This window comes from Falco biarmicus, chromosome 3 (assembly GCF_023638135.1).
Source record: "Falco biarmicus isolate bFalBia1 chromosome 3, bFalBia1.pri, whole genome shotgun sequence".
NCBI classification, from domain to species: domain Eukaryota; kingdom Metazoa; phylum Chordata; class Aves; order Falconiformes; family Falconidae; genus Falco; species Falco biarmicus.
In genome coordinates this window covers 113,424,966-113,438,538 of record NC_079290.1, presented here as the reverse complement: position 1 = coordinate 113,438,538, position 13,573 = coordinate 113,424,966, and the positions used below count along the sequence as shown (strand labels likewise).

Here is a 13,573-nt window from a genome sequence, read left to right as displayed (position 1 = left end):
TTTGTTACAGAAAGAAAACGCTGCGGTCTTACAACATTCTGAACTTCCTAGGCCAATAAAAACTATCGCCTCACCTACTGCGCCGATCCAACTTTTTCCTGAAAAAACTGAAGCAGAAGGGAAAAAGAGAATCAAGTCAAGCTGCTTCTCCCCAGGTGCCTTCTGTGTTATCATTGGCCACGGCGCAATTAGTAAACTTTAAGAGCAACCTTAACAACCTTCCTCTTCCCAACGCTACTTGTAGGCAGAAGGCACCGAAGTTGCCCGGTCGGCCTGGCTCGGAGAGCCGCTCTCCGTGGCACGGCGGAGACCGAGCCCCGGGCTGCTCCCGGCAGCCCCGCGGCGCGGGTCCCCGCTCCGGCCCCGGGGTGCGCCCACCGCCTGCCCGGGCTCCGCCGCTCACGGGCGGACAACCCCTCGGCGGCCCAGCCCCAGCAAACCCGCACCGCGCGGAGGCTGGGGGCCGGCCGCCGTGCCCAGCGGCGCACCCCGCCGCCGAGGAGGAGGCGGGAGCAGGGCAGGGCTAAGAACGGAGGAAGCGGGGGCCGTGGCGACGGGAAAGCGCAGCTGGTGAACAAAAGGAGGCCCCTGCACCTCACCGCCGGGCAGCTGGGCCGGGGTTGCAGAGCATGCGGCGCAGCGAAAGGCGTCGCCCGGGCCCGCCGCGGCCCTCGCCCCCGCCCGGCCACCCCCTCAGCAGCGCGGCCGCCGCCACATGCCGCGGCCGCCGGCCCCCACCCGGCCCCAGGAGGAGGCGGGCCGCGCCACACGGCCCCGGGTGGGGGGGTGTGCGTCGGCGGCGGCGCGGGGGGAAACCCGGCGCGGAACTTCCCCCACCCCCACCCCCTTCCGCCCCGCCGCGCCTCCCCCCTCCCCGGCCCTCACGCACCGGCCCGGTCCAGGCGGCGGGACGCAGGCACGCACACGGAGGCACAGGCACACGGAGACACGCGCTCCTTCCCCCGGCGGCGGCCCGCCTCTGCCTCCGCCCCGCTCAGCCGAGCCGGAACCGGGAGCCCCGTGATTGATGGCAGCTCTTTAATAGCGTGGTCAGCTAGAAAATGCATCTGCAAGCAAGATATGAAGGAGGCAAAGCACCCCCGGGAGCGCTCGGCGGCTCACACCCAGCGCTGCAGCCGGGAACGGCACTGCCGGCAGCCCTCCGCGCCTCTACAAACGCTGATCAAAACACACAGGGGGTGGGGAAAATGCAGATAAAACAGACGGGCGGAGGGAGTGCATCCACACGCGGCATTCGCTCCTAAGATGGGTAAGAAAGAGACGCCCGTCCAGTGTCACGTTAAAAGACGCTTCCACACAAGGATTTTGTTGCAGTGTGTTCAATTAGTAAGCCATTTTGTTTAAAATCCCTTCTACGTCTTCCCTCCCCCCATTAGAAATAAATTAATCTGCTCGGCAAAACATGTTCTTTTAATTGTATTCAATTGGCATTTTTTACAAACGATGAATATTAATCTCTTTCTAGGCATCTTCATGCAAACCTGCAACTTGACTGGATCTCACAATGTCTCACACTGTTCTTTACCACCACAGCCATGACCTTTCAGCTGCTAGTACCGACTTAATTTCAGAGCAAAGCTTTGCTATTTCCTTTGCAGAGTAACATGCAAAACAAATCATCTATGTAATCCATTACCTGAGGGCAACGTATACTTTTCCCCGACAAGCAAACCCATTTCCTAGCCACGTAGTAGTATTTTACCTATAAAAATGAGGGAGTACACCTTCTCAGAGCTGGTTTTACAAAGCCAAGCTAAAAAATAAAAATGTAAATAGTAGTAGTAATCATCATCATCAAGGTTTGTGGACCCAATTAATTACAGCAACACTGTCAAGTACTGTCTGCCAACTAATTCTTTCCAGATGCTGTTCATTACTCATAACTGTATTTTTCCTCTGTTTATCCGTACACATTTCTGCCATGTTTTGTACTACATCACAGAGTCCTTCAGAAGACAAAGATCCAACTTCAAAATGTTTTCTACACTTAGTAGAAATAGCTACCTAAAACCACTAACAAAGCTGAAGTAGCTGATTAATTTTAATGCCATTGCCACATTGCAAGCCTGCTATGATCAATACAAATTGAAGATGGTATACCGCACAAGCTTAGCTCCTGCAATAATCACTGTACAACAGCTTCTGAAATGGAGTGTATCTTCAAAAGAATTGGTTCTGAACTTTGTAACCAAGTAGCCGTGGAGCCGTAGCTCCAAACCTACCAGAGCTGAAATCCAATCCTGAAGTCGGTATAAAGCAACGACACTGCATTTATCCTCACTTCAATTTTCTAATCAAATGTAGCTTGACACGTGGCAAATCATAGAAGGGAACTTACTTCGCCAGTGTGTATTTAAATCGGTGTTTAATTCTAATGACTTCCAAAAGAGCTTTCCAGCACTAAGTTGAATCAGGCCATGTTTATTTATTTGAGAAACAGCCCCTTTGGTGATATTTGCTCAAAACCACCTTATCCCTTTAGGCCAGATGACTCAGCCAACTTGGATCACAAATCTTAAAGTCACTATACATCGGGAAAATGCACTCAAATTAAAAAAATTAATAATGCATCTGTATAATTTTTTTAATCCCATTCGGATCAAAGTTGTTCAAGGAATATGGAGTTGAGCATCCAGCAGCTTGAACACAACAACAGAATAGGAGAGTACGGAGTCTCAGACACTGTCTCACAAATCCAAGGCAAACCAACTTCAGAATTCAGCAATGTGGTAGATGGCAGTGGAATCATCTGAAGTCCCATCTGTTTTCATATAGCATATTGAAGATTCTTGAATGAACTGAACAGCTACAGCATTCAATCACTGACATCAGAAACAACTGAACTTTCACTAATTGGCTTTCCTATGAGATATGGAGATCTGCCCCCATTTCACAGACTAAAATAAAACAAACATGCACAGTGTACAGCCTCAAGCTCAGTTTTGCAACAGGGACTTTTTATCTTGTCTTTTGGAAATTGATTTTAAAAGATTGAAATCTTCTCTTGGTCATGAAATACACCTTTGCTAGTCACAGCATTATAAACTTACAACAATATTTCTTTTAATATCAATGCTAAAATCATGCATGCCTGAAAAAGGGAAGAAAAGTGTCAGTTATACACACACAAAAGCCATCAAGACTTCTTGCACAAAAACTACCTCTACAAGGGTTAGGCAAATATACTGCTAAGAACAAGACCTAGAGCAGGCTTGAGTGGAGATTCACTGAATGATGGCTTTGGAACAATTGCTAACAGACCTCGCGCAACACGTCATGTTTGGTCCAGTGTGCTTTAGTTATCTGGTGTTACACAATGAAGTAATAAAGCTCAATTCCACTGCATGCAAAATCCAGTCCAGTTTTCCTGGCAGCCTTCATTTATCTAAACCACCCTGTCATGTTGAGTACCATTAACAGATAATGAACTGAGACAAGGGATGCAGTTACAAGCAAAGCACTCTCCATGCCACAGGCCTAAGCATGCAGCCAAGGGAGCTGATATTTATTATAAACATTATAATAGAACACCTAGTTGAAGAAACATCAAGGTCATGACAATAAACAACAGAAACTGAAAATCTGAAAAAATAAGGCTTTGACTTGCTGTCAGTAAATTCCTAACATTGCTTAAAGGCAGGTACACATACACCCAGGTACACCATCTCTCCTTACAGCTAAGAAGTGGAAAGCACCCGTTAAGAGTTTTCAGCGCCTTCCATGAATACTGTAACACTTCGTTTACTGTACCTATGCACTTCAGCTCATGAAAGATTGAGCAATACGTAGTGAGACAGTGTATCTTCAAAGGGCTGTAAAATGTGCTGCTTTCTAGACATACTACTCATAACAAACAAGAATAATTCATAACTTCACACAAGAGTCCTACCGTATTTGAAGAGTATTAAATACAGACATACAAATTTGAAGAATATTAAATGCAGATATACTCCCTCCAAGCCACAAGATCTATTGATCAGCAGCATTCTCCACTTCTGACAGAATTAGCTATCAAGGACGCATAAACATTTCACCTGCTAGAAAAACTGCTCCAAAGGAGCCATTTCAGGTCTACCAAATATGTATACACTTCAAACACAAACTAACCATAAACAGGCTTAATGAGATTATACAGATTAAATGGGTAAATGAACTTTTTTTTAAAAAAGAAGACATACAAAACAAAGAGGTCTCAAAAAAACACTTAAAAGCAGCTCACTCTGAAGTCATACAGTTAATACACCCAGTTAACTCTTTTAAATGCAGGCTCAAGTACGCTGACTCGCACAAATGGTACAAAAACCCAACCTTAACCTTAACATAGAGGTATGATTACAAGTGTTTTCTACAAGCTAATGTAACACTACTTCCCAGCTTAGGCAAGCAATAAGTGTAACACATTAAACCCCTGCTAAGCTGAACCTATTTTTAAAAGGGGACTTAATAGTGTCTTCAGAGCTCCATAGAAATAAAGCCCTCCCCTTGGATCTGGCATTGGGTAAGGGGCAAGAGGAAAGGAGTAAGCTCATGGAGAACAAGTTAACAGCTTAATATTATTGTCACAGCACTGTTTTTCTTGTGTGTCACTTAATTCCAGACCTCATGAACAGCTTCCCTTTCACTGTCAGTGCATGTATTCCCAGCCAAAACAACAGTGATACCTCCAGTCAAACCAGGAGTCTGAAGCTGAGGCAGCTTAAGCTAAAAATTAGCTAGAGAATTCTGGAGGCCACCGGTCAACTAAAGATTCCTCGGCAAAGCAGAGGAAATGTAGGCTGGGCTACTAGCATGAAAGGTCACCTCTTAACTGCGCAGAACAGCAGAACTATTTCTTTCCCATTCCCATTTGTTTTTAATTCAACATCAAAGCATCTACCTATTCTAAACACGGAACCTTTGGTCAGGTTAGAGGTGATGTTTTCTTCTTTTACACTGTTTTATTAGCACAAATACAGCTGAGTAACTGACACTCAGCTCTTGACAAGACAGTTACTACTGTCTAAACACAAATTTCTTCAACCTTGCTTGAAGCAGGAAAAGTCTTTTGTCTACACTTGCAGATCTGTGAGCCCATGTGAATACCCAACAGGAAACATGCACTGAGTTTTAAGCAGCTTCTTGCCACAGCTCTAATTCAGCTACAGTTTGCTCCACAAATTATACGAGGGTGCTTTTCCACACTACTAAAATGTATTCCTTAGGAGGAAATTCAGCAAAATGTTATTATTGCTCTAACACAATCAAAAGGCCATTTCATTCTGTAATCAAAGTCTGCCTACGGATACTGCAAACCCTGCACACAGTTAAACGGTCTTGCCCACTTCAGCCCACATTTACATATACAGCAGACAGCAGGTTTTAAAAATCAGCACATGAAGAGTTATTTTAATTTAGTGTATAACTGTTGGATCAACCATTTCCTTGCCTCTCTCAAATCCCCAAATAGAACTTGTACCCTTTTACAGACCATGAACCTTCAGAGCTTTGGCTTCTTTTTGTTGGGTTGGATTTTGCTTGGTTGGGTTTGGTGGCAGTTTTTTTATGGGGTTTGGTTGTTCTTGTTTGGGGTGAGGGTGGGGTCCACATCCGCCTCTCCCCCTGCTCTCTCTGCCCCCCACCCCTCCCAAGCCTCTAGGTACGCAACGTCTAATCTGCTAAACTGAAAGACTAACATTATCACACATCTCACAGTTCAAGAACTATGACTCCTTTTCTGTACTTACACGGTGTTCAGGTTCGTGTTTCAGAAGACTTTCAGTCAAGACATAAGTCCTTACAGGTCACTTAAAATCTGATGCCACGTCAGTACTCTGGGAAAGGAGGCCCCTATCAAGCGCAGAAGTCTCAGGAACTTCAGCCTTATGAATTTCCAGGCACTGCTGTTGCTGTAACTGTCACCAACAACTCCTTAGCCACCCCTGTAAGGTAACGGCTTTGGACCAAACCCTACCTGACAAGAGAGGCACAATTCTTGAGAGCAAAGCACAAATGCAAAAAAATTCCTCCAAAGAAAAAAAAAAATCCCAGGACCTGTGCACTTGTGGTACTCAGTGCTTGTTATGAGGTAAAAAACAAACAAACAAAAACACCACCACAACACACACAAGTTGCCTCAGATTCCTTCTCAGCCCATTCAAAACCTGTGACAGCCAAAAACTTACTGTTGGTATAGTCAGTACATCACTAGCTGAAGTGCTGCATAACTCCATTCTACATGTCTTTGGAAGAAATCTGGTACGGTTATTTTTATACATCATCTTGGATGAATGCAGCATTGCTGTCACAGTAGGAAAGAAAAAACAAAAGTTGTTCCCCAGGGAGCTGTGAAGACTAAGGCAATTCACGTGCTAACATGTGAAATCTCAGGATTTTACAGGAAGGCCTAGCTTAGTAAGTGGGGGGGTGTGCGGGGGTGGCGGGAAAGCAGCAAAACCCAAACAAATGAGCCCAGCCCACTAGGAGTTCAATCTCAACCCCCCACGTAATTAACTGAATGTTCACAGTAGGGTCAACCCATACCCTGCTCCCTGTTCTCCCCCCTCCGAATGCTGAAGACTCAATTCTACCAGCTACAGAAACCCAAAATAGTTGCACATCAAAAAGGACAAAAATCAGCCAGACAGTATGCTTTCTTGGTCTGGGCGGGTGGGGTGGCATGGAACACAGACAGAAAACACACACACACACACAAAAAAGATTAAAAAGCTGAGGGTTATTGTGACCAAGTCACAAGGGAACAAGTAATGAGTCAAGTAACTTGAAATCCAGATATAGCTTTCATATCCTGAAATCAAAACAAACTAGGCAAGACAAATCTAAGCAAAAAAGTTCATGTCAGCTAATCACAGAAATCACTTTTTTCAATATTCCTGCTCTGGTTTGTTTCCCCTTCTCTGTAGGGATCAATACTTAAGTTTAGAAGTGTTTTTGTAGAAAATCCCTGCCCTAGGAAACTCCAGATTATGAAATGGTACATTGTAAACCAAGAATATTAGAATAAAGTCCAGTTGTGTCTGCCAGATTATATGGTATTTGCGGCAAGACATCAATCTGTTCAGCAACTTCTTGAATTTAACAAAGTGACACACAAAATTCATTTTAGAAGGTATTATATTAAACAAAACAAGAAAAAAACCCAAATATTTGTCAAGAGAGTCATATTTAGAAGGACAACTTTACATATTTGAAATTTTTTTAAGTTTTTAAAAAACAAAACCAAGCAGCCATTTTTTCCTCGGCTGTATATAAAAAAAGCAAACAAAATAAAACTCTCATTAAAGGGGGGGAGAGGAGTAAAGCAACAAAAAATAATAAACATACCTTTTTGAACTCTTATTAAAAGCAACTGTAAACCCATGGAAGTTTGTGTGTTTTTCCCTCCAGTTTCAACTACAAGTATCTTCACAAATGGAAAACTTGATACCTCTATCAGCCTATGGTATGTGTAGACTATTATAAAGCATGCTTATACTCACAAGCTCAAGGAAATGACTGCCAAATGCTTCCTTTACAACCTTCCTTCCAGAATAAGATTATTTACCAAGAGATTTTCTCAACACCCCAAGTATAGCAGAAATTGAACTAACAGATACGTAAAATTTGCAATGGATTTACAGTCTTCTATTGAAATCACAGTGGACTACAGCTCGCTTTTTTTAGTGTAGTAATGACTTCCACATTCAAAGGCTTCAGAAAAGTCAACAGACTTCTTTTCTTAAAGTGACAGTAACCACAGGATGTGACCATACCTACAATAATCTTTCCCTACAGACAGAGAGATAAGCTCTAAACCCAGAAAGTTTCTACTATAATCTTGATAAAATGTTAACACTCTGAAACCACATGACCCCAAGTTCAGTTACATAGGGAAGGAAGTCTTGATTTCTTGAAACTATGTAAGATGCCTAGCATATGAAAATAACGTCAGGCACTGCTCCACCACACCCCTCCAGAATCCCCCAAAACATGGAGTAGTAACAGGAAAGTTTAGTTTATTATTCTTCTCCTCTTCCCTCCGGAAATTCATAAGAGAAAGCAAACGAGACAGCTTCCATCTCATAGGAAGAACTAGGGTTTTTTTGTCAAAAACTGATACTTTCCCACATGCACATGCATCCAGACATCTTGAGAGCCTTAAAGGGGGGCGGGGGGAACACCACTCACCACAGTAAGAATTACAACTAAGTGTCAGGCATGTATGGCCTTGGCCATACTACAGCCTCTTACAGTTAAGAAACTATACCTTTTATCCTTCTGGAAAAGGTCTCTTTTACACCTTGGAAGACTTGATAAAAGAGATAAATTTAAACTGTACTGCTCAGAGCATAACATGACTTTTCTTAAATCATGCAAATTATGTAATCAGTTTGCTGGACTCATCTCATTTTGATTTGCTTTTCAAACAGACAGGGAGTTACTGATGTAGGAACATATTTCACACAGCAGCATTCAACCACCTACACAGAAGCTGTAAGTGAACTAAAAGCAAGTAGCAGATTTTTGATAGCTAATATCAACCAATTAACAGTCAAAGAGGCCTTTCAAAATTAGTTTCACAATATTTCTCATACTGTAAATGAAGAGGTGGCAGTAGTTAAGCGTGCTTTATGCTAGCTTATCAAACACTCTCTCAGAAAGTAATGCAGCTTGCTGTATATTTTAACATAAATCAGTTCTGTGCCACTTGTCAGAACAATGCACGTTTTCCTATCAGCATTTAACATAACATAAAAATCACACTAAGGGGCTTAAAAATCCTGTTCACATGACTATATTCTGACTGAACTTCCTTCAACATTCTTAAGTAAAAAACACACTAGTCTTAACTATGTTCACCTGTTTCATATGTAATGCAGCTACTACATAAAAACACCGGTTAACTTAGTGTCTTTAGGAAGGCTATACTGGCAACAAGCCAGTTTTTCCCTGACACTGTTCTTTCAATGGCCTATCAGTAAAATAATTTAATGTAAAAGGCCTACAGGTCTTCTATTTAGTTGTCTCTTCTTGCGATATGGAGAAAAAAACAGCTATCCACACAAGCCAAGACAGAAAAACTTCCCCATCAGAACTGTGCAACCAAGTAATTTCAAGGCAACATTGTAAGAAGGATAGCTCTCACCTATTAACGTAATGTCTTGAAAGTACTTGCAGAAAACTGTAAAACATCAGAGTATCATTCCCTCCAATTCTAAACTGGGTTCCAGCCATTACATCTTTGATGAAATCAACTGCCTGCAAACTGCAAATCAAGACCTAACTGAAACACACACACAAAGGAACAATTCCATAAAACAAACATTCATTTAAGAAAATATTTACATGTTCTACATTAAATTTACACAAAAATCAAACATTCCTGGACAACAGGAATGTATGAATTCCAGACAATGTGAGGCAAGTTTCCAGTGAACAATAAACAAACAGCTTTAAAGCCATGTTGTGGTTTAACCCTGGCCTGCAACTAAGCACCAGGCAGCTGCTAACTCACTCCCCCTCACCCAGAGAGATGGGGAGGAAAATTGGAAAGGAATGTAAAACTCAAGGGTTGAGATTAGAATTCAACAGGTAAAGCAAAAGCCACACATGCAAACAAAGCAAAACAAGGAATTCATTCACTACTTTCCATTGGCAGGCAGGTGTTCAGTCATCTCCAGAAAAGCAGGGCTCTTATCACACGTAACGGTTACTCGGGAAGACAAATGCCATAATGCCAATGTCCCCCCGCTTCCTTCTTATTCCCCCAGTTTATATACTCAGCATGATGTCATATGGTATGGAATACCTCTTTGGCTAGTTCAGGCCACCTGTCCTGACTGTATCCCCTCCCAGTTTCCCATGCCCCTCCAGCCCTCTCACTAGCAGGGCCCAAGAAACTGGTAAGTCCTTGATTTAGTATAAACATCACTCAGCAACATCTAAAAACGTCAGGGTCCTATCAACATTGTTCTCACATCATAGCCAAAACACAGCACTGTACTAACTGCTACGAAGAAAATTATCTCCATCCCAGCTGAAACCAAGACAGTATCCACCCCTTATTCCATACCATTTACGTCATGCCACACTTTCCAATGCAACCTCATTAACCACCATCACCCTTCACGTCCTTTCATAATACACAAATAATTGTTCCCCTAGCCTATGCACCACGCCATAAAAATGTCTATAAGAGTGTCCACTGAGTTCATTTAGTACATGAACACAATCTCTTATGGTCGTCACTCGGGTGAAGAGAGGTTGTGTGTTGTATGGAGTTATCGGGCATCAAAGCCAGCTCAGGTCAGGTCACTTCTGCACTTGCACTGCTTCTTGTAAAGCTTGTCCTCCAATGGTTCAGGTGGTTCTTGCTATATTCATTCCTATAACATGAAACTCAAGTCATGGGTTACAACAATTTAAAGGTATACCCATTACAATCTCCACCCCTGGACCCTTCAAGACTGGCTCACAGGGTTTAATATTGCAATGAACTCCTCCCCTTGCCCCTGCTTCAGCTTGGACTTATGCACAGACTGCAGTCCCTTAGGGTTGTATCTGCTCCAAGTGGCACCTCAGCTACAAGCCACACACTCTCCAGGAGTTTATCTGCTGCAGCATAGACTCATCCACAGCCACCGTCTCTTCGAGGTGCATCTGTTGGAACTCCAATATGGCCTTATCCATGGCCCATGACCATAGACCTGCTCAAGCCTCGCCTTACCCACAGCCACAGTCCCTTCAGAAGTAAATCAGCTCCAGCATGGCCTTATCTCTGGCCACAATCCCTGCAGGGCTGTACCTGCTCTGTCGTGGGCTTATCCACGGCCACACACTTTGAGGTACTCCAGCATGACCTCATGCACAGCCACTGATGCTTCAGGGTGTACCTGCTGCAGCACGGACTTGTCCTTGGGCCACTATTCCTTCAGAGGCATACCTGCTGCAGCGCCGACACAACCATGGCTACAGATGCTCCAAGATATACCTGCTCAGGCATGGACATATTCATGGCCACAGATGTTTTGGGGTTTCCTGCTCCTACATGGACTCATCCACAGGTCACAGTCCCTTTGACTCAAGTTCACACTGGAGTTCCAGTCTGTCCAGTACAGCAGCAATGCCCTGGCCATCTGCCAGCCCAGGCACATCACCATTACTGTTGTCAAAATGTTCCCGGGCACAGCAGAGTAAGATAATAAGCAGTACAGCAAGCAGCGGAAGCAAGCAGCAGACACTAACTTGCACTAGACTTTAATACACAGCAAGGCAAGCAAGCCACATGGTAAGCATAGAAACCTGCTCTTTAATAGCTAAACAGCAATAACAGCTATAAATTTCATCGAGCACATTCCAATGTCTTCGTTTCTCCCCTCAAGTACTGACAACAGCCCAACTGAAAGCATTAAAAAACCCATAATGCACAAAGTTAAGCAACACTTTTGGTTTCCACAGCAGCTAAAAAGTTGATTCATTAATCAAGACATGAACTAAAGAACAAAAACAGTGTGCAAAGTGCACCAAACTCCAGAGGTGCAGGTCTTCAGGCAAGTGATACATAGAACCCTCGAGGTGCTCTTTGTTCCAACTAGGAGCTATTACCTCATTCTTCTGAACACAGGATCTAGGCCAGGGGTCCTCAAACTACAGCCTGCGGGCCGGATACAGCCCCCCAGGGTCTTCAGTCCGGCCACCGGTATTTACAGACCCCCCTCACCGGGGTTTGGGGGGGGGGGGGGGACCAAGCAGCCGCAGATGACTGCCTGCCACTTCACCCACACACCGGCCCCCTGGTTAAAAAGTTTGAGGACCCCTGGTCTAGGCTTTGACAAGGTGACTGACAGGAACCTCTGAATTTTCATGCTACTGTTTCATCAGGAAAAAGTGTACATGTACATCTCACAAGTTCATTAATAATCCATTAATAAGACTTATTAAAGTTTGGCAGACGACTTCCTCATGAAATAAGATCTGCTTCATTGCTTTTTAGGATCTGAACATGTCAAGGGTGGCATATCAAGAGGTGAAAACATAATGTGAAGGTTACACTTTGTTTCAATTTCCCCAACATAGTCATCACTAAGCAGTCACAGAACACACACTAGATTATCCATTTCACTGTCGTTTACAACCTTCAGTCATCAACTTTCAGAATGAAGATTTTCAAGCGACACGTCTATAACAGCACGTGCACGTGTAACTTCACTCATGTAACCACAGACAGACAGCAAGAAAAACTACTGCTCTGAACAAATGAAAAGGTCACACTGCACACATCTAACTTCCATGAGGATGCCAGTGCACGGCACAAGTCATGGCTGTAAAATATATTACACAGGGAATTGTCAGGAGTGAACAAACAGGGGCAGAGGGAGCGGTATCAACTAAAAGTTGATGGCGGGGGAACTGGAGAGCTAACCAACTAGAATCAAACCCTGTATTTTCAGGCTCATTGTAAAGCACAGTTGTTAACAGTGGTTAAATATTAACAGTGAATGCAATTTCAAGAAAGCAACATGAAATATACTCCATAGCCTCTCTTTAAAGGCATGTAAGCAGTGATTGCTTAGTCTGTTACCCAACTTAGAGTTAAAAGTCAATCAATTCCAACCCCAAAATCACCTACATTTTTCAAAAGGGGGGGACTACAAAATACACCCTTGTCATTTCCCTTGCTACTTATTTCTTAATGAAATCTACACTTTGGGATACCAATAACCAGATATGCAATGGATATATTTTAAATAAGCAGATCTCACTGGACAAATGAGGTCAACAAGCCTGACAATGCTGTTTAGACTCAGATCTCGGAATGAATAGACAAGAGAGCCTTTCATGGCTTCCACTACAAAGAAACCCATCATTAGACCTCATTTTTGTCAGTCACCCAAGAGCTGAAGATATATACAGGAGGTGGTGTTTGAAAGGAAGGACTCTGAAATCAAATAGCTCCCAAGAATACAACTATACCCTTTCCAGATTAATACTTCTACTACCTTCCCCTCCATTAGTTCAACTTAGAAGTGGGAAGCACCATGTTTTGCTCATTAGTTTCAGAGCTTGGGTGAGGGTGTTCAGTTTGTTTGTGGGTTATGGTGTTGGTTTTTTAAATAACCTTTAAGGTAGCTCTCTGTTGATTAAACCATTTTCATCCTTCAATGAGTTTGGTTCCTATTAGTTCAGACTGCAGAGAAGACATTGATTTTTACTACAGTCAGGATCAAGAGAAATAGCAGCTTTTCCAATTAAACAACTGCTCACTATGTTAAGTAGAAAAATATGTCCACAGCAATAACGTGCAAGTGTCCAAAGCACTCTTCAATGCCAACAAAAGCTAACAGACATGCCTGTAATAACTTCAACCTTTAACTTGAAAAAGGAGGAAAACTCCATGTATTACAGACAGTTCAGCTTCTGTTAACATTGCTGATAAGAAGCTGCAACACTGAGAAAAGCTCAAAATTACAGACAACTCATCTTCCAGCTCTGAATTACCATCATTATACCACACAAATCACAACACTGGGCTCCAGCCTACTACAACAGAAATCACAACCAGAAATGGTCTAGTAGG

General features: G+C 43.3%; 1 protein-coding gene across 7 annotated transcripts in view; it reads right to left on the bottom strand.

Annotated features, from left to right (window-relative positions):
- RERE (arginine-glutamic acid dipeptide repeats) overlaps positions 1 to 13,573 on the bottom strand; it is a 254,366-nt gene that overhangs the window by 202,309 nt on the left and 38,484 nt on the right. Inside the window, exon 1 of one of the 7 annotated variants that reach the window (XM_056331896.1) lies at positions 890 to 1,093. The exons of 5 other annotated variants lie outside the window; for them this stretch is intronic. The gene's annotated coding sequence lies outside the window, so the exon portion shown is untranslated. Of the gene's footprint in view, positions 1 to 74; positions 94 to 889; positions 1,094 to 13,573 lie in introns of those variants that run through there. One more of the 7 variants, XM_056331897.1, reaches the window with a different exon arrangement.